The 19726-nt window shown below is 36.9% G+C and overlaps 1 pseudogene; it reads left to right on the forward strand.

Moving 5' to 3' along the window:
• LOC105042459 (brefeldin A-inhibited guanine nucleotide-exchange protein 2-like) overlaps positions 1-19726 on the forward strand; it is a 47614-nt pseudogene that overhangs the window by 21418 nt on the left and 6470 nt on the right.

Raw genomic sequence — 19726 nt, forward strand, 5'->3', positions numbered from 1 at the left:
AGTTGAGATTTCCAATTTAACAAAGATTGTTTGTAGGGATGGCAACGGGTTGGGTACGGGTCAATTAGGCTATTACACAAGCTCACCCTATACTCACCTCGGAACGGGATGGTTTGGATAGAGTTAGATGGGGTGGGTTGGATGGATTGGGTTGGGTAAAGCTCCAATAGTCTTTTTTTTGCATATAGTTCAAACAAATAAAAAAAGAATATAAAATAAATCTTAGTACTTCATATGATATCAAACAAAATAAGAGTTGAAGACATAACGTAATAGAACAAATTTTCAATCATAATAGAAACATAACAAACAAAATTATTGTTCTTTAAGAAGTCAAATATCTCTTAAACTAAGAAAAGCAATCAACCAAAAACATGAACAACTAAGCATCATGGCATGTAACCTTTCACATGTTTGATCTTTCTCATGAGTGGAGCAATTAGGGCAAAGGGTGGGGAGGGGATTTGTCAATAGTTACATATACTCAGGTTGGGTTTTGGTCGGGTTTTACCATTACTAGCACCTGCCTTGGATTTGGTAAAACATGCCCTATTAGGATTGGGTTGGGTGAGATACCCGATGAGTAGGAGTAAATTGCCATAGTAACAACTAACAAGTACAAGAAATATCTATTAAGAAGAGTTGGTCTTTTGAGAAATATTTTTAAAAATTGTTTTGCCTTACTGGACTCCATCCCCCTGCTCATCATTAGCTACTATTAGCACGGTGATTATACTAGTAATAAACTTATCCCATTCTTAATTTGGCCGTGACCAAGCCATTGCAAGTTGGGAGAAGAAGGAAATGGACAAAATATATGTCACACCCCGATCTCGAAATTAGAAATCAAGGACGTGAACAGTCACCGCATACCTACAAAGAACTGTCCCTGTAGGTATGCAAGGCATACAACCTATCAATAACATACTAAACTAATAAAATGATACTCACAATTAAGATCTATTGACTTAAATTCTAAAACAAAACATTCACATCTGTCATACATAGATAACTTTAGTCACATAATTTACATATTTGCACATAAGATAGTACAGAAAGGGTTCTATAAAATTTGGAAGATTGATTTGAGATAGCTAACTAGATCCTCACTCTAATCTTATAATCCAACTTCTATCCATCCTCATCAGGCTTCGGGCTATATAAAAACATAGGAACTAAAAGCATGAGCTAATAATCTAGTGAGTAACCAAGACATAATCAAAGAAATTAAGCAGCTGTAAGCCAAATAAACACTTGATACAATAACTAATATAACAACAAAATATTTGTAGCTAGAGTCAAACTTATAGCTCTATAACATAGATATAATCATGTAAACCAAAAACTTGTAAAATTTCAAAGTATTTCAGAATCCACATAGAAATTAGATGATTACACGAAAGTTTTCGATAATATCACAAGATTGCACCTTTCAAAAGCATTATATTAACTCATTAGTCTATAAACTATGGCCACATATAATCCCTGCGATAGGGTCCATAGTATTGCATTTAGCTCCTACGGAGTAGGTCCATAGTACCGCATTTAACCCTTGTGGAGTAGGTCTATAGTACCGCATTTGACCCCTGCAGAGTAGGTCCATAGAGCTAAATTTCAGAACAATCAATATCAATTGCTAATGTATAACCCCCATGTGGCAGGGTCCATAACGTAGGAGACTAAGAGTTTAGTATGTATACATAAACTCAATTCAAATAATTATTACAATAACATATATAGAGTTGCAACATATAAAATTCTGAATCAGTATGCAAAATTCATAAAGGTGACCAATCATTTAATTTTCAATAATCCATATACAACATGATTTTCCAAATCAATATATTCACATTTGTATTGAAGATTCATACCAAGTTTTCTCAGAATTCTATCAATTATAAAGTATTCTAATAAACCTGTAATTATTAATTTGCAAAATACCATGAATACTTGAGACTTGAAATACTCGTAGTTCTATAGTCCATGCTTGGCTCAGTATAACCAGTATAACAAACAAATGACGTAATTTTCAAAGTATGTGGTAGCAATTAAATCAATGAATACTCTCAAGTAATAGATATTTATCATTTTATGCGATTATTTTGATTAAGTAGAGGTTACTTTGTAGATATCTACTATCAGGTTATCTAGTACTTTACCGATACTCCTCAGAACCTATTAATCCGAAACATAAGTATATCTGAAATTAGTATCATGTCATTCTCTTGCAATAACCTATGGAATTCCTTAAAATTTTATAAATCTAGATTTCTGATTAACTGCTCTTCCCTAGACAACAGCTGCAATCCGGAATTTATTTATCCTACCAAATAACATCAACAAATTCCTAAATTTTGTGAATCGGTTGAGCAATGAGTTGACAGCTCTCAATTAAATATTCAGATTGAAATACTTAACCATTAAAGAATTAAAGCTTCTGGACTACCACGGGCAGATTCAATCTGCCCCAAAGTCAGCAACAATCTTCCGCTATTACCCTAACCCATATAATAATTAAATCATTGAAATCAGATTAAATACCAAGAGAGGTTTAGGGTTTACTCACGTTGATGGAAAAGGGAACCTTAGGGCAGCAAACCTTGCCAAAGAAGAGAAAAGAAGAAAAGAGGAGGAAAAGGAGGAGAAAGAAGAAGAGGAAGATGGGAAACTGAGAGAGAGAGATAGAGCATGTGGGAGAGAGAGAGTGTGTGTGTGCGTGAGAGAAAAAGGAAAGGTGCAGGAGAGGAAGAGAGAGAGAGAAAGAGAGTATGGGCAGGAGGCAGTGGAACAGGGGATATTTACCCCTGTTCGGTTTAGATTAGGGGTGGGGCCCACCTGTTTAGATAGAGCATGTGGGAGAGAAAGAGAGAGAGAGTGCGTGCATGAGAGAAAGAAAGAGGGAGTGTGCGGGAGAGAAAGAGAGTATGAGCGGGAGGCAGTGGAACTGAGGATATTTACTCCTGTTCGGTTTAGATTAGGGGTGGGCCCCACCTAACAGCTGGGCCCCAATTTGGTTTGGGTTTGGGCTGGCTGAACCAGTCGGATCTCGCAATATATTTGCACTTAAGATGGTACTGCCTTGGTATTTCAATCACTAGTTCCCTCTATTAGAATTCATTCTGCACCTTGCTTGTAATAACAGGAAAATTTATTCTCAATGTAATTGCAAGATGTGTCAATTTCATTGACTGCAGCGCCATTTATATTCCAATATCAAGGATGATGCTTAGGAACAGTTTTCTTATGCCATTTTAATATTTTTGTTGAATGGTTCCACAGGCAATCCTATCGATTGCAGATGAAGATGGGAATTACCTACAAGAAGCCTGAGAACATATCTTGACATGTGTTTCTTGTTTTGAACATTTGCATCTTTTGGGAGAACCAGCTCCTCCAGATGCTACATTTTTTGCAGTACAACATTTTGAACTTGATAAATCTAGACAAGGTAAGTTATCTATCCTTCCTGTCCTGAAGATAAGGGACCTGGGCGTATTTCAAAATTGCTGCTACTGCCAAAGAGGTTCCTATGATAGTGCTCTGGTTGGTGGTCATGCTTCTGGGGTGGTTACATCTGAGTGAATGAATAACTTGGTCTCTAACTTTAACATGTTGGAACAAGTTGGGATGGCTGAGATGAACCATATATTCATACGAAGTCAGAAGTTGAACAGTGAGGCAATAATTGACTTTGTTAAAGCTCTCTGTAAGGTTTCAATGGAAGAGTTGTGCTCTACATCCAATCCCAGAGTTTTTAGTCTGACAAACATAGTTGATTGTGTAAGAAACATTCATAAGTTCATTTCTAAAATAACATCTTTCGAAGTTATTCATGTCTTACATTGGTTTCTTTTATACAGGCACTATAACATGAACCACAATAGGCTTGTGTGGTCAAGCATTTGGCATGTTTTGTCAGAATTTTGTCACCATTGGATGTTCGGAAAACCTTTCACTTGCAATTTTTCTAATGGATTCTGTGCGTTAGCTAGCAATGAAGTTCCTGGAGTGAGAAAAATTGGTCAACTACAATTTCCAGAATGAATTGACGAAAGCATTTGTTATTGTTATGCCAAAGAGCAGAGCTGTTGAAATTAGACAGTTGATTATCAGATGTGTCTCACAAATGGTATTGGCTCGTGTTACCAATGTCAAGTCAGGATGGAAAAGCATGTTCATGGTATTTCCATTTTCCTTGCTTCTCTCTGTTGTGATCATAAATCATTGCCCATGGACAGTTATCATGCAAATCACTATTAGAATATTTTTTTGATCGTTCTCATTGTCATTCTTACTCACCTGAGTAATTCATCAAATGATATATTTTGCAGGTTTTTTCAACTGCATCATATGACAATCACAGAAATATTGTAGTATTAGCCTTTGAGATTATTGAGAAGATATTATGAGATTACTTCCCTACATAACTGAAACTGAACCACTTTTACAGACTCTGTTAATTGTCTGATCACATTCACTAATAGTAGGTTTAACAAAGACACCTCAGTGCAATTGCTTTTCTTCGTTTCTTTGCATCAAAGCTTGCAGAAGGTGAGATTGGCTTGTCTGCAAGGTCGAGGGACAAGGAAGCAGCTAGGTGTAATAATCCATCTTCACCTCACATGGTGAAGCGTGGAAAACAAGACAACCAGATGTTCATTGGTAAAGATGACCATCTACATTTTTGGTTTCCATTGTTAGCAGGTAGGTATTTGATAGCTCGCGATGTTGTCGTTAGGACACCGTAATTATCAAGTTAATTTCGATTTAAAAAAAAAAAATTAAAACTATGTAGAAAGTGATGAGTCGGGTTGAATCCACAGAGAAGGTAGTGCTGATTTGAAATCTTTGATTTTTATAAAGAAAAAAAATTTTGAGAAAGCAATTTAAATAGAAAAACAAAAATTAAAAGTACAAGAAATAAATTTGGTACTAAGATCTACTATTTAGATCCTAGCTTCTATTTATAATAAAAATAAAAAACAAAAATTTAAAGTGCAAGAAAATAAATAATAAAAGTTTAAAGTATATGAAAATAAATTATGCATTAATTAAAAATAAAATTCAAGTACAAAAAATTTAAAAGAACAATAAAATAAAATAAAATTGTAACAAAAACTCCGAAGTCGATTGACGCAGCCTCGTTGGGAAGATGGTTGATGATCTTTTCTTTTTCCTTCAAACTCCTTGGAGCAAATTGGGCTTCCTCTTCTTCTCCTCCTTTGGATCTGATCTTCGAGATGGTGTAGGCATGGAGATAGCTCAGAAATAAAGCTTAGCTTCTAAGCACCTCCTTAGAAGTCTTCCCGCAATCCAAAGCTTGCTTGCTGCCCCTTCTCTATACCTCTCTCTCTTGGATATTTTTTCTCTTGTAATCTGGGGTCCTTTTTCTCTTGTGATTTCATGATGTGGGACTAAGAAAAAGAGGTGGAACACGTGCTGTTGAAGAAGAACAGTTCTACTCGTCTTCGATGTTCGAATCCTTTTGAAACATGTGAAAACCGCATGTTTTCCTTCTTTGCCCCTGCTTTCACGATCGTGCAATAAGCCGCTGCTCTGTTTCGCGTATCAGGCCGCATTCGCTCGCTATTTCTCTTTTGCGTTCGTGCCTCAGTTTATCACGTCTTAGATGCTGGTCTTGCTCGCATCTTCAAATCACGTCAACTGCATCCAAATGCATTTAAATCAACTTGACTTCCGTGCCAGCTCTAGTTTTCAATTTGTTCTGACCACACTTAGCTAGGCTTTAAATTCAAATCCACGCCCATATGAAACCCAGCGCCCAAGTGTCTACCAGCACTCCACTCCCTGTTTCCACGTGGTCCACCATGGACCACTCAAACCCACGCACTAAATGGAGTAGTCTTCTGTGGCATTAAATTCTTCGTAGGACCCTTCATAATTAATGCTCATGCTTTTTTTTCTTTCTATTTTTTTTAATCTATTGGATCCTTGGCGTCAGTATATTTTTGCGTGTCGTGCATCTGACAGCACTAGATTTGGACTCAAGCTTTATCTGCATGTGTTGAAGGGCTGTTGCTTGTTATTTTACGATTAAATCTTCATGATTAATTATTTTTAAAAAAGAATATAAAAAGTAACAAATTTGAAATAATAAAGATTAAATTCTAAATGTTTTAATACTTTTTATGTCACATGTAATGCACTGATCACACCTTCCAACTTGAACTTTACTTATCCTCAAGTAAAGAAAAGATTTAGAGTTAAGTACCCTTTAACTTAGAGTTTCGAAGTTTATCAGACAATTTTCAAAAGGACCATTTATGTTCAGTAGAGCGCGTGAGTGAGTTATGTTATTGGGGTATTAGTACTAATCAAAATTGGAAGTTAAGCCAAGAGCACTAAATTTTTTTTGAAATTTTTCTAAATTGCCACTACCTTTATCTTTAAATCGTCTAACTTTCATATGGGCAAGTGTATTGTTATTTCTGTCCTTCATTTATTTTAAAAAAATATCTTTACATTGTCCACTTTTTTGACATGCATTACAACGTTTATTTAGGTGAAGGGGTCTGGTTACTCGGTGGGAGATCACTGTTTAGACTTTGCTTTTTTTTTTTAAATTTTAACATTGTATTATTATTGAGTGTCTTAACCCATTAAGCTTTCTGTCTGGTCCATGTAGCGAGTTTTCAGCCACTGACTTTCAAATCAGATGGTTTTAGGGCACTAGATATAAAATATCCTTCGGACTTATTTGTTTGAATCAAACAGGCTACGAGTTGAAACTAGCTTTACAACAAAGTTTTTTTCCCTTTGTACCTTTTGACGTAAAACTCAATGCTTGCTTAGGCAAAGAGGTCCGATTACTCAGCAGGAAGTACTTGAAATTTTTTTTATGAAGAAACGTATAGTTATCCTACACAAACTCATAGGAAGTAAACTCTTCTTTGATACTGGTAGGAGGATTTAAAAATATTCAAGAAAAAATGTTTAAGTTCTAAACTTAACTCTTTATTGGATTTTCTTAATATTTGATCCTTCGGTATCTCATAAACTCTCTGATCTATACATCAATTCTTTTTAAAAATATTTGGTTTAACTCGATTCTTAAGCGTAATCAGATGCTTAAATGCTAAATACTAACTCGAGGACTTAAATTTTTTTTTTATTATTCTCCCCAACTTAATCGACATTGTCCTCAATAGAGTAAGAAAAATAAAGGGTGCAGATAAAGAAGAAAAAAAGAGATGTCATCTGATCCAGAAATCTTTTCAAAATTGATTCTCTCTCCAACTTAGTCAATATTATCTTCAAATCCCTACAAAAGATACTAAGTAAGACTTGATTAACCTAAACAAAATGCAAAAGATATCAAAAAGTAGGAGCTGGGTTGTCTTCCAAAAAGTGCTAAGTTTATTGTTTTTAGCCAGACCATACACATTCTGCTTATCTCATGTCAAATATTAGATTGATAGATTCTAATGATTTTGGATTGCCAATCTCAACAAGATGGCCTATGATCTCTTTATTGATAAATTTCAAAATTTTATTGTCAATTTCTAGAAAGTAGTTCACGTTTCTATTCTTAGTTAGTTTCATCTTTCTAAAAAGATAATTTACAAATTCATTCATAGACTTTTGTTTGTTGAGAATTTTTCCTATTTATTTTTTTAAAATACTCATGAATTGAGTTTTTGGGTTAGGAGTTGAGTTCGATGCAATGGATACTGGAATGATGTTATTTGATTCTAAACATGCATACTCAGATGTGACCAAGAAATACTGTATCGGACCGAACTATCTGGTACGGGGCGTACCGAATCGGATTGATGGAGAATCAGGATGGTTCCGATATGGAAAACAGCACACACTGGTGCTGGAGAAGAAAGAGATGGAAACAGAGGGGGGAGAGAGGAGGAGAGGGAGGGAGGTGAGAGATGTCGGAGGCCGGCGGTGGCCCACTGCGGCTGTCAGAGGGCTTCCAAGCCCGTTATCGTCTAATAGGGCATGGCGGAGAGCGAGAAAGAGAGAGAGTACTTGGGGGGATGTACTGGATGGATGGCGCCTTTGTCGTGAGGCCCTCGATGGCTGGTGAGCCCACACCGACGGGTCGGAGGGTGGTCGAGCGGGAGGAGGGCCTTGCGGCTCCGCCTCCTTCGAAACGAAACAGGTAAGCGTATGGTGTTTTTGATTTTTTTTTTTGGATTTAAACAGGTGAAGTCAGCAACTGGGTTGCCGACTTCATCGATTTTTTTTTTGGATTTAAATAGGTGAGGTCGGCAATTGGGTTGCCGACTTCACCTTTCATGGGTTTTTTAAAAAAATCCTTCATGAAACAGGGGTGACGTCCCTGTTTCATGCCCGTAGAGCTACGTGCGTGGACTGCGCCGTCCGACGGCCAGTCGGAGGCCGTTCGGTGGCCCCATTGGCCCCTTCCCCTCCCTCTTTTTCTTTCTTCCTCTATTTTTCTCTCGATTTGACATCGTTTTTCTTCGTCGGTTCACCTCAGTTTGTCATGATACGGAACCGTACCAAACCGTACCATCGGTCAGTCGAAACGGCCGTCGATATCAGTTTCGCGAACCTTGGGTGTGATCAAGGGCGATTTCAGTTCTCGAGGAGGTGGTATTCTAGAGAAGAAGAATCGACTTCTAGGATTGAAGGGAGTGGGACTCTTGGTTTATATATCTCGGATAACTCATCCGTTCTCTTCTTTCCTTTGTCTTTCTCACTCAGATTGGAACCAGCATCAATATCAGTTCCATGCTCAGGTTCTTCTATGTGGTTAGTCTCAGTACTAACCTCTTCTTCTAAGTCCATATTTTGGCTAGCATCAGTACTAGCCTCTCTTACCTGAATTTGGTATGGATTCTTAAGAATCCTATCACTTCTGAGCTTAGAGATTGCTTTGTCATTTTCAAATTGGAGATTCTTAGTTGGGACATTGGATTGATGATTAGGTCCAGATGGTTGGTTCATATTAGGTGTGTTATTCCTGGGATTAGCAACAAATTGGCTCGACAACTAATCTTGTTCTCTCCTCATGGTGGACTCAGCTATCTGTCCTATTTGTGCTTCTAACCTAGCAACAGATTGCTGTTGGGCCATAATCAGTTGTTGGAGTTGATTGAATCTATCATTGGCTAGATTGGTCTGTTGAGAAGATGGATATGATGGCTGATTGTGATATGGTGGCTGGATAAACAGATTAGGCTGACCTCTATTATAGGCATAATTCTGGTATTGGGGCTTATTTTGAAAGTTCTGCACAGGAGGAATATGGATCTGAGCCTGAGTTTGTTGGGATCTCCAAGAAAAATTGAGATGGTTCTTCGAACCTAGATCATATGTGTTTGAGAATTGATCATTGACAGGCTTGGAGTAATCTTGGATAGCTTGAACTTGTTCTTAGATGAAAGGTGAAAATTGTGCAACCGTGGGACATTCACTCACATGATGGGCTGGGCTAGCACAGATAGAACAAATCTCCTGATAATTGGAAGATGGTGTGTATTGTACAGGAGATTGTTGACCTAGGATTATAAATTTATCTATAAGAAGATCGACTTTATCTAATTTTTGGGTTATCAGGTTCAAATCAGCCTTAGGACTAGAGTCTGAATATTTGATCCCATAGAACGATGGAAACATCGATGGATTATAGGTGGAAGGAATAAAATATTTCTTCATCTGCCTAGGTGGTTCTTCAAGATTTTCAGCCATTTGATTATCAGGTTTAATGTGGATCAATCATTCAATTTTAAGATTGGGTTAGGTCAAAAAAAAAATCTTCTACCGCGCATGTACCAGTGCAAATCCTAATGTGTGTTTCAGATTTTTTTTTTTTAAGCAAGAGGGAGAGAGAGAGAGAAGGAGAAGAAGAAGAAAGAGAGGTTCTAAAAATAAGAACCCTAAGAGAGTCCTAGACCTAGAGATGATAGATGAGAAGAATTAGTTGTGATTAGATGTTAATTACAATCAAGCTAGCAAGCAATTAAACCTAAGACACCTACGGATTACTTAGACCTAACAATTCGATGTAGTGCGAGTCAGCCTACATGCAAGGTGAGTCTATTCTCACTTCCTTCAACTAGCCAGATAAGAGGTGGGGTCGTGGGAGGCTCCTCGCTATTTTTCTTAGACACCAACAAGTTGGCCAGATAAACAGACGGTCCAAATTAAGTAACTATAAGTCCACTTAGGCAGCTTTTGTATCCTCTTGCCTTAGACACCGGTTTCAGAAATGAGTCTAAACTTACTTTGCACTTGACTTCACCATGATACTCGAATTGAACTCAATTATTCCTAGGGGTCAATGTCTACTTAGTTTTAATTAGGCTTGGGTTAATGATGGATGCTGGTTGGTTGTTTTTGGGCTAAGAAAGGGTAATGAAATCTCCACTTTATCTTATTAATGGGCGTTGCCCTTAAATTGATTTGATATGAATATATACATCCAATTTCAAATAAGGGATTCTATGCAACTAAAGTAAATGAATGAAACTAATTAAACTTGAAAGCTTATCTTGTCTCTAGCAATCACCAAAAAATAAATAAATAAAATAAATCTAAATGATGAATGCTCTAAGCAATTAGGATTTTTATTCTTGTCATGAATTTTTTATTAGGTTCAAGTGAGTTATTTTTAAGTTAATTTGAAAAGAAAGCAATTAATGCTAAAAGAAAAGAAAAAAAATCTAGGGTTATGATTGATCTCGTCAAGCAAAATTGGAAGCTTTCTTTCTCTCTTTTTTTTTTTGATTTTTTTTTGCTTTTTCTGCAAAAAGAATAAAAAAAGTTAGTAAGCTATATTTACGAAAAAATCAAAGAAATCAAAACTTTAGCATTGTGCCTTTTCCGATAACGGTGCCAAAAATTGATAGCTCGTGATGTTGTCGTTAGGACACCATAATTATCAAGTTAATTTCAACTTTTAAAAAAAATATTAAAACTATGTAGAAAGTGATGAGTTGGGTCGAATCCACAGAGAAGATAGTGCTGATTTGAAATCTTTGATTTTTATAAAGAAAAAAAATTTTTGAGAAAGCAATTTGAATTGAAAAACAAAAATTAAAAGTGCGAGAAATAAACTTGGTATTAAAATCTACTATTTAGATCCTAGCTTCTACTTACAATAAAAATAAATAACATAAATTTAAAATATAAAAAAATAAATAACAAAAATTTAAAGTATATGAAAATAAATTATGCATTAATTAAAAATAAAATTCAAGTACAAAAAATTTAAAATAATAATAAAATAAAATAAAACTGTAACAAAGACTTCGAAGTTGATTGGTGCAGTCTTGTTGGGAAGATGGTTGATGAGCTCTCCTTCTTCCTTCAAACTTTTTGGAGCAAACTAGGCTTCCTCTTTTTCTTTCCCTTTGGATCTGATCTTCGAGATGTAGGCGTGGAGATAGCGTATAAACAAAGCTCAGCTTCTAAGCACTTCTTTCTTAGAAGCCTTTCCATAACCCAAAGTTTGCTTGCTGCCCCTTCTTTATACCTCTCCCTCTCTTGGATACTTTTTCTCTTGTAATTTGGGGTCTTTTTTATAGGCTTTAGGAGGGAGAGGATCTTGTGATTTCATGATGTGGGACTAAGAAAAAGAGGTGGATCGCGTGCTGTTGAAGAAGAATAGTTCCACTTGTCTTCGGTGTTTGAATCCTTTTGAAACTTATGAAAACCACATGTTTTTCTTCTTTGCCCCTACTTTCACGATCTTGCAATAAGCCGCTGTTCTGTTCCGCGTATCAGGCTGCATCCGCTCGCTATTTCGCTTTTGCATTTGTGCCTCAATTTATCACGTCTCAAATGCTGGTCTCGCTTGTGTCTTCAAATCGTGTCAACCGCATCCAAATGCATTTAAATCAACTTGACTCCCATGCCAGCTTTGGTTTTCAATTTGTTTTGACCACACTCAGCTAGGCTTTAAATTCAAATCCACGCCCACATAAAACCCAGTGCCCAGGTGTCTACCAGCACTTCCCTGTTTCCACGTGGTCCACCATGGACCACTCAAACCCATGCACCAAATGGAGAAGTGGTCTCCTGTGGCATTAAATTCTTTGTAGGACCCTTCATAATTAATGCTCATGCTTTTTTTTTTCTTTTTTTTTTTTTTTTATCAATTGGATCCCTGGCATCAGTATATTTTAGCGTGTTGTGCATCTGACAGCACTAGATTTGGACTCAAGCTTTATTTGTACGTGTTGAAGGGCGTTGCTTGTTATTTTACGATTGTCTTCATGATTAATTATTTCTGAAAAAGAATATAAAAAATATCAAATTTAAAATAATAAAGATTAAATACTAAAGGTTTTAATACTTTTTATGTCACATTTAATGCACTGATCAGTATTGCTTCTGCTATGTTCTTTCTAATGGACATATGTTTGGTACTTTTGCAACTGAACAAGTACTGATGATTTTAGTATGTCCTAATTTCTTGTAGGTTTGTCGGGACTTACTTTTGACCTAAGAGTAAGATCTGAAATAAGAAAAAGTGCCTTGTAGGTGCTATATGCAACTATGGTCTCATTACCTTTATGGGAAAAAGTGTCTGACTCTGTCCTTTTCCCAATATTTGACTATGTAAGACATGCTATTGATCCTTTTGTGGGAACTTTTCAAGGACGGGTCTGAAAGTGATACAACTGAGCTAGATCAAGATGCTTGGCTTTATGAGACATGCACTCTGGCCCTACAGCCAGCTGTGGATCTCTTTGGAAAATTTTATGATACAGTGAATCCGCTATTAAAGAAAGTGCTAATGTTGCTGACTAGTTTTATCAAGTGCCCTCACCAAAGTCTTGCTAGTATTAGCATTGCTGCTTTCGCTTGTTTAATTAGCAGTGCAGGTTCTCTCTTTGTCGAGGACAAGTGGCTAGAAGTGGTTGTCTTTGAAAGAAGCTGCTACAGCAACAATACCGGATTTCATGTATATTTCATCTGGAGCTTACCTTGAGAATGGATCAAGCGAAAATGGAAATTCTTCTCAGGCAGGATAATGATGAGTCTAGGGAATCAACAGATATGATTTGGAAGGCCTGAGCACAAGAAATTCTATTTTGCAATCAGTGATGTCAAGTGTCGTGCTGCTGTCCAACTTCTCTTGATTCAGGTCAGCAACCTTTTTCATTTCATACTCTACTTTTTGATTCTGCACACTCTTTCCAGAAAAATGATAATTCTATCTCAGTTTCATTGGCTTATTCAAGGTCTTATGCTGCCAAGGAAAGCAAATTGCCTAGCCTATACTCTGGCTAATGCCAAGTAGCTTTTGTTTGGCATAAAAGATAAAGCAGAAGAAGAGAGTACAGGAGAAAAATAAATAAGGGAAACAAGAAGCAAAAACAAAGTATTGAAAGGATGATTGGGAGGAGAGAGGACTGTACTGTTGTCCTGAAATTCCAGTACAGACTGAATACTGAAAATCTTGCATGAATCACACAATGATGGAACAATTAGGCTCTAATAGCATGTAGCCAGCAAATATCTTGTATTGGAAACTTATGATTAATATAGAACAGCAGTCATAAGGTATAATTTCAATGGACTAAGTAAAATTACTCTAATAGTGAGGGATAATAATAATGACAAAGAGAGTGGATTAAGAGAATTGGAGAGTGGAAAGGGAAGGGAGAAAGAATAGGACTGAGATGCTGAGAAAGAATAAAGAGTCTATCATGCCTCCAACCCTAGATCATAATTCGAGGGCATGATAGCTACTGCATACTCACAAGGGTTGGCCCAATAAACATGCAAGACATTCCACTTGCCAATGAATCTGACGTAATCCGGAAATAATATAATTCATATAGAGGCAGTTTTGATTATCAGAATGACTAAACTATTATACAAACTGCCACATATTCACACACACTAGCACAAGTGATAAACATGATCCTTCTTCCAAATTTACAATTCAAACCTCTAGTATTTAAAATATTTATACATAACCCCAAAACCATACTTTAATATACACAACTAATCAAACTGGATCTACTCACTATGAAAAAGGCGTTGCCCCTAAAAACTTCCCCCAAAAGTCGGTACTGGCCTAGTTCTTGGTTCGTGGATCTAAGAAATAGATGAAGATTATGAGCTTCATAACTCAGAAGTAACAAATCCACTTTATAGAATTGGATCAAGCCATATCAGGTAATTTAGCTCATTTAAATTATACAAAACATGATGCATTTATACTAATGTTTTATATCCTAACGGGAAAGGGGGTGTCCTGGCCATCTTGCCTCGTTCATATGAGAAAATGGGACCGAGATGGGGGTCGGGACTTCGAAATCCATGCATGTAGGGAGAGAAGAAGAAAGAGGAAAGAAAGAAAGAAAGAAAGATGAAGAAAAGGAAAAGGTGAAAGGAAAGAAGAAGAAAAATGAAAGAAAGAAAGGGAGGAAGAAGCAAAAGAAAGGAAGAAAAAAGAAAAGCAAGGAAAGAGAAAGAAGAAGAAAAAAGAAATAAGGAAAAGAAGTGATAAGAAAAAGAAAGAAAAATGAAAGAAAAGTAAGAAAGGTAGAAGAAAAAGAAAGAAAAGAAGGAAGGAAAGAAAAGAAAAAAAGAAAGAAAGGAAAGAAGAAGGGGAGAGAGACACAAGATATCTACCGGGACAGTTGTCGAGACAGGACGGGATAGCGGGGCATCTCATTCCATGGAAATACCAAGACACCTCTATCCCACAGGATTTAAAATCTTGATCTATACAAATAGAGTTTATAACGTTTTCTTTCAATAATATCCACATACTGAAATAATGCAATTCATCTTTTCAATAATATCAATATAATGAATTGATACATTATATCAGAGTCAAATAAATATCCTTGAACCTAGGTATTAAATTTTCAATCATTTTTGCTCTACATCCCTGATTGTGGCCACATTTATTCTTGTATGGCTTGGGTATCATTGTAATAGTCCTCATCAAGGTTCGCAGAATCGGAATTGAGACCTATGTTGGCTGGCCGATGGTATGAGTCGGTATGGATTTGTATCAGATTGGATCGGCACGAACCGACACAGAAGAGAAGAAGGGAACCGGAAAAGAGAAAAAGAGAGAAAGAGGGGAGGGAGAGGGTGGCCGGAGGAGATACTGGCGGTGGCCACATGGGCGGCGGGCTCGCTCGGAGGGCCGTCAAGGCCTCCGTTTGCTCCGCCAAATCTCGACCGAGATAGAGAGATAGAGAGGGGAGAGGGAAAGAAAAGGAGGGAGAGGAAGCTGGTGGAGAGGTCGTCTGAGGGCCTTCGACTGGCCACGGAATGGTGAAATCACAGTTTGCAAAGCCGCGGGCGTGAAATAGGGCCATTGTCTCTGTTTCATGGGTTTTTTTAAAAAAATCTCAATCACATTGAAGCTAGCACATCCATTGGCAGCTTCACTGTTTCTTTTATTTGTAAAAAAAATTCTTGAAATAGTGATCTAAAAATATGTTTATCGACTTCACTATGTATTATCGTTTTTAAAAAAATATGATGAAAAGGGACAGTCGCCTCTGTTCCACGGTCATGGCTCCATTCACTCATTTTCCATCCTTAATGGCCACAGCAGCAATCCGGCGCTCTCCGACGGCCTCTCCATCGGCTGCACCTCCCTCAGGTACTATCACTCCCCCCTCTCTCAATTAAATATCCTATTGGATGACATTGAGCCGCGGAGGCCTCCATGGTCCCCCAGTAGCCTCGACGGGCCATCGTCGGCCTTTGACAGCATCCTCTCCTCTTTTTCTCCCCTTCTTTCTCTCTTCCTCTCTTTCTCTTTCTTTCCCTCTCTCTCGTCTGGTGTTTCGATTTGTCCGATTGAATCGTCTTGATTTGCCGTCGGTATGGCTTGAAATGTCCTGAACCGTCTGGATTCGGGATGGTTCGCCAAATGCTGGTCCCCATGGTGCGGTCACCATGACATCCCCATGGTGGGGATCGCTACAATCAGCCTTGTTATTGGGTTGTCACATTTGTATCCTTGTGGTAGGGTATCACCCTCGTGGCGAGGATTATCACGGTTACCTCCGTGGTGGGGATCACCATGATTATGCCCATGGTCGGGATCATCACAATCAAGTCTGGACTCATCCAGTAGTTGGGCCGAGAGTCAGGTGATACACACACACACATATATACATATATACATATATTCATATATACATATAGATTCATATACATACATATACATACATACATATACATACATATATATACATATATATACATACATATATATACATATATATACATACATATATATACATACATCATACATATATAGATATACATACATACATACATACATACATACATACATACATACATATATGCATATATACATACATACATACATATATGCATACATACATATACATACATACATATATGCATACATACATATACATATATGCATATATGCATACATACATACATACATACATATATCTACACACACACACACACACACACACACACACACACACATATATATATATATCCATATACATATATACATACATACATATATATATATATATATATGCATACATACATACATATATATATATATATGCATACATACATACATATATATATATATATATATATGCATACATACATACATATATATATATATATATACATATATGCATACATCTATACATATATGCATACATCTATACATATATGCATATATATATACATATATATGTATACAATATACATACATATATATACATATATATCTATGTATATATATACACATATATATCTATGTATATATATCTATGTATATATCTATGTATATATATATCTATGTATATGTATGTATGTATATATCTATGTATATGTATGTATGTGTGTGTGTGTGTGTGTGTGTATATATATATATAATTATGCATATAAGTCAAATCTTCTTTTATTTTACTATCACTTTGAATTTTGCAATTAAACAACCAACAAATACAATTTGTACATACTTAAGTCATGCAATTAATTAATAGAAATGCCATGATAAATCAAATTTCATATAATTATGAAATTTCATATGCACTTTAGTTTAGAATCATCATATCAATTTGCATCATTAATCTTAAACAACTGTTATAAAGTGTAAATATTACTTACCTTGCAGATGTCATAGCTAGATAGTGTAATCTGTTTACAAAGATTCTTTGGTACCTAATCATCCCCAAAGCACAAATATATCAAATTAGGACTATATCAATATTTTCGAATACTTTCGAGGACTACATCAATATTTTAGAATAATTTCTAAAAATTCTTCAAAATTCCTAAAATTTCCAATTTCGGATCTATCATAGTTCCCATAGGGAAAAACTCACCTTGCACTGTTCCTTTTCACAGGGTGAAAAAGAGAGAGGAAGTAGCACAGTGGAGACCCCTTTGGGCTAGCTTAGGGAGTGGAGTGGAATTAATTGAGAAAAGGGAGTAACAGAGAGTGGTTGAGGCATGGAAAAGAGGCCGCGGACAACACACCCACACAGAGGGATAAGGGGAAAGGAGAGAGAGAGGAAGGATTGGAGGAAAAAGAACAGAACAAGTGAGTTAGGGAAGATGAAGATAGAGAGAGAAAATGAGAGAGAGAGAGGAAGAGAGGGTGAGAGAGAATGCAGGAGGGTGAGAGATGTATGAGAGAGAGTGATGAAGTGGGGGATGGGGCATGATTGCATGGGAAGACTGGTGAAACAGGGTTGTAGCCTTTGTTTTAACGATGCACAGCTCCCTGCCTGCTCAAGAAAAAGGGTGTGCGGCTGCTCCCTTGTTTCATGAAGAGAAAAGGCACCACCTTGTAGGTGGCCTTGGTGCTGGATGGGCTTAGGCCATGGGCCAGGTATCATAGAGTCCCTTGCCTTTTACTCCATCATTGTAAAATAGAATATTTAGATTAGAAAAGAAATCCTAAACCCAATTTATAATCCCTAAACTACCCCTAGGGTGTGTCCATTTCTTTAATCCTAAAACCATATGAAGTTGGGAATATTTTTCCCAACTTTTCAATTCCCATAATACCTTTAATTAGATTTCTGTGAAACGATGTCTCCACTCAACCTCAGCACACTCTTCTCAATTCTAAGCGTGTTATTGCTAGGATTCCTTTTCATTCTTCCTGCCAAGAATATTAATCCCTTTACCTGCCTAACCTAAATGATTTCTCCACTCTTAACCTTGGCGCTCTTTTTAATCCTAGGCCTTCTTGCCTAGCGATCCTAATGTCTTCATCATATCAAAATTGTAATCCTAGAAACACTTTAGCCTTTGTTCATTGGGCTACTCATGACTCTTGGCTCACCATAACCATCTTTTTTTTCAAAAATCATCATTTCATTAATTTTGAGTCTTTAAAATTTAGAATTTAGTTAAATTGCCGTGCATGCAAAATCTTTAGCAACCACATGCATTTTGCTTGTGCATCTCCACTAGCAAAAGAGAAAAAGAGGAAGAGGCACAAACCCCTATGGTGTATAGATGCCCGAACATAAGAAAAAATGGGGGTGTAGGCTCCTTTGACTTGTCTGCTTGTTTCTTATAGCTGACTCACCAAAGGGATCCTATAACTCATCCAAAATCCAAATATGGCGAGCTGCCCTATATATTTGAGTTATCACACATTAGCAGCCTATCGAACCCTTATATGAATTTGAGATTGTCTAATTTCAGCTATACCAGACTGTAGATGCTAACCCTGAAAATAAAATAAAAGATAAATTACATCAAATGAAAAGATCAAACTAAACCTATGCTTGATTTTGATGATTTGCTTCCCTATACTACATCAGCGATACTTTTTTTTGGTGAAGGTAAGCAGAAGGCAGGGAGCAGCATGGAATGAGTGTTTTTTTACAAGATTAAGGCACTCAACAAAGGGAGGGTCCAAATGGAAGGTAGGGATGAATAGGAACCGGAGGCAGGATGAATGACTTGGAGGTGGCTGAAAGTGCCAACGTGAGCTAAAGTTGCAAGGAGGGCAAGGCTACTGATGATGGGAGAAGACCAATTAAGGGAGGGAATTAATTAAAGAAGGGTCATAGTGGTATTTAAAAGCTAAAAGCATGTTCGAAGATTAAAAAACTAAAAGTATTAGGGGCTCAATACTCTCAAAGAGTAGCCTAGTGTAACTATATATTTGTATGTGAAATAGAGATTCAAACTCCAAAGTAAAGCGATAAGGACTAGATTTCTTAATGCCTCTTCAATGGGTTCCTTTTTTGGGTAATGGATTTAAGCCAACTATTTGAGGTGACTGATGATTGAATTTCAGGTAAGATCCCACCAGTGGCTTGCTTTAGGTACTGGATCTTAGCCAAAGTGGGCAATTATGGTGGTGTTGAGGGTGGCTTTTGATCATCGGGGCCAGGATGGCGTGGCTAAAAGAGACCGGCAAATTGAGATCGAAGGGGTCAAACAGGAGGGTCAAGCTTTAATGTTGGAGATGGGGTACAGTAAGATGGTTATTGGCTGTAAAGCATGACGGTTGAGGTGGATCATGGTGGTTGGTTTGTTGAGGGAGTAGAAAAGGGAGAGGAGAGTGGAAAAGACCAAAGAGAAATTCTTTGTGCACCACGGGCGGTGTAGAAAATCCGATATGGAACGCACTGCCTTATATGATTGGTCCACATAGCTACCGCTTTTCAATGCACATTTAATGTTTATCGTTTTATTTTTTCGTTTAAAATTTTGAATGACGAAAATGCCCCTATTCTGTGAAAATTTTTTTTGACATCTTATGTCTATATTATGA

The sequence above is a fragment of the Elaeis guineensis genome, chromosome 4, assembly GCF_000442705.2.
Source record: "Elaeis guineensis isolate ETL-2024a chromosome 4, EG11, whole genome shotgun sequence".
In the NCBI taxonomy this organism is placed as follows: domain Eukaryota; kingdom Viridiplantae; phylum Streptophyta; class Magnoliopsida; order Arecales; family Arecaceae; genus Elaeis; species Elaeis guineensis.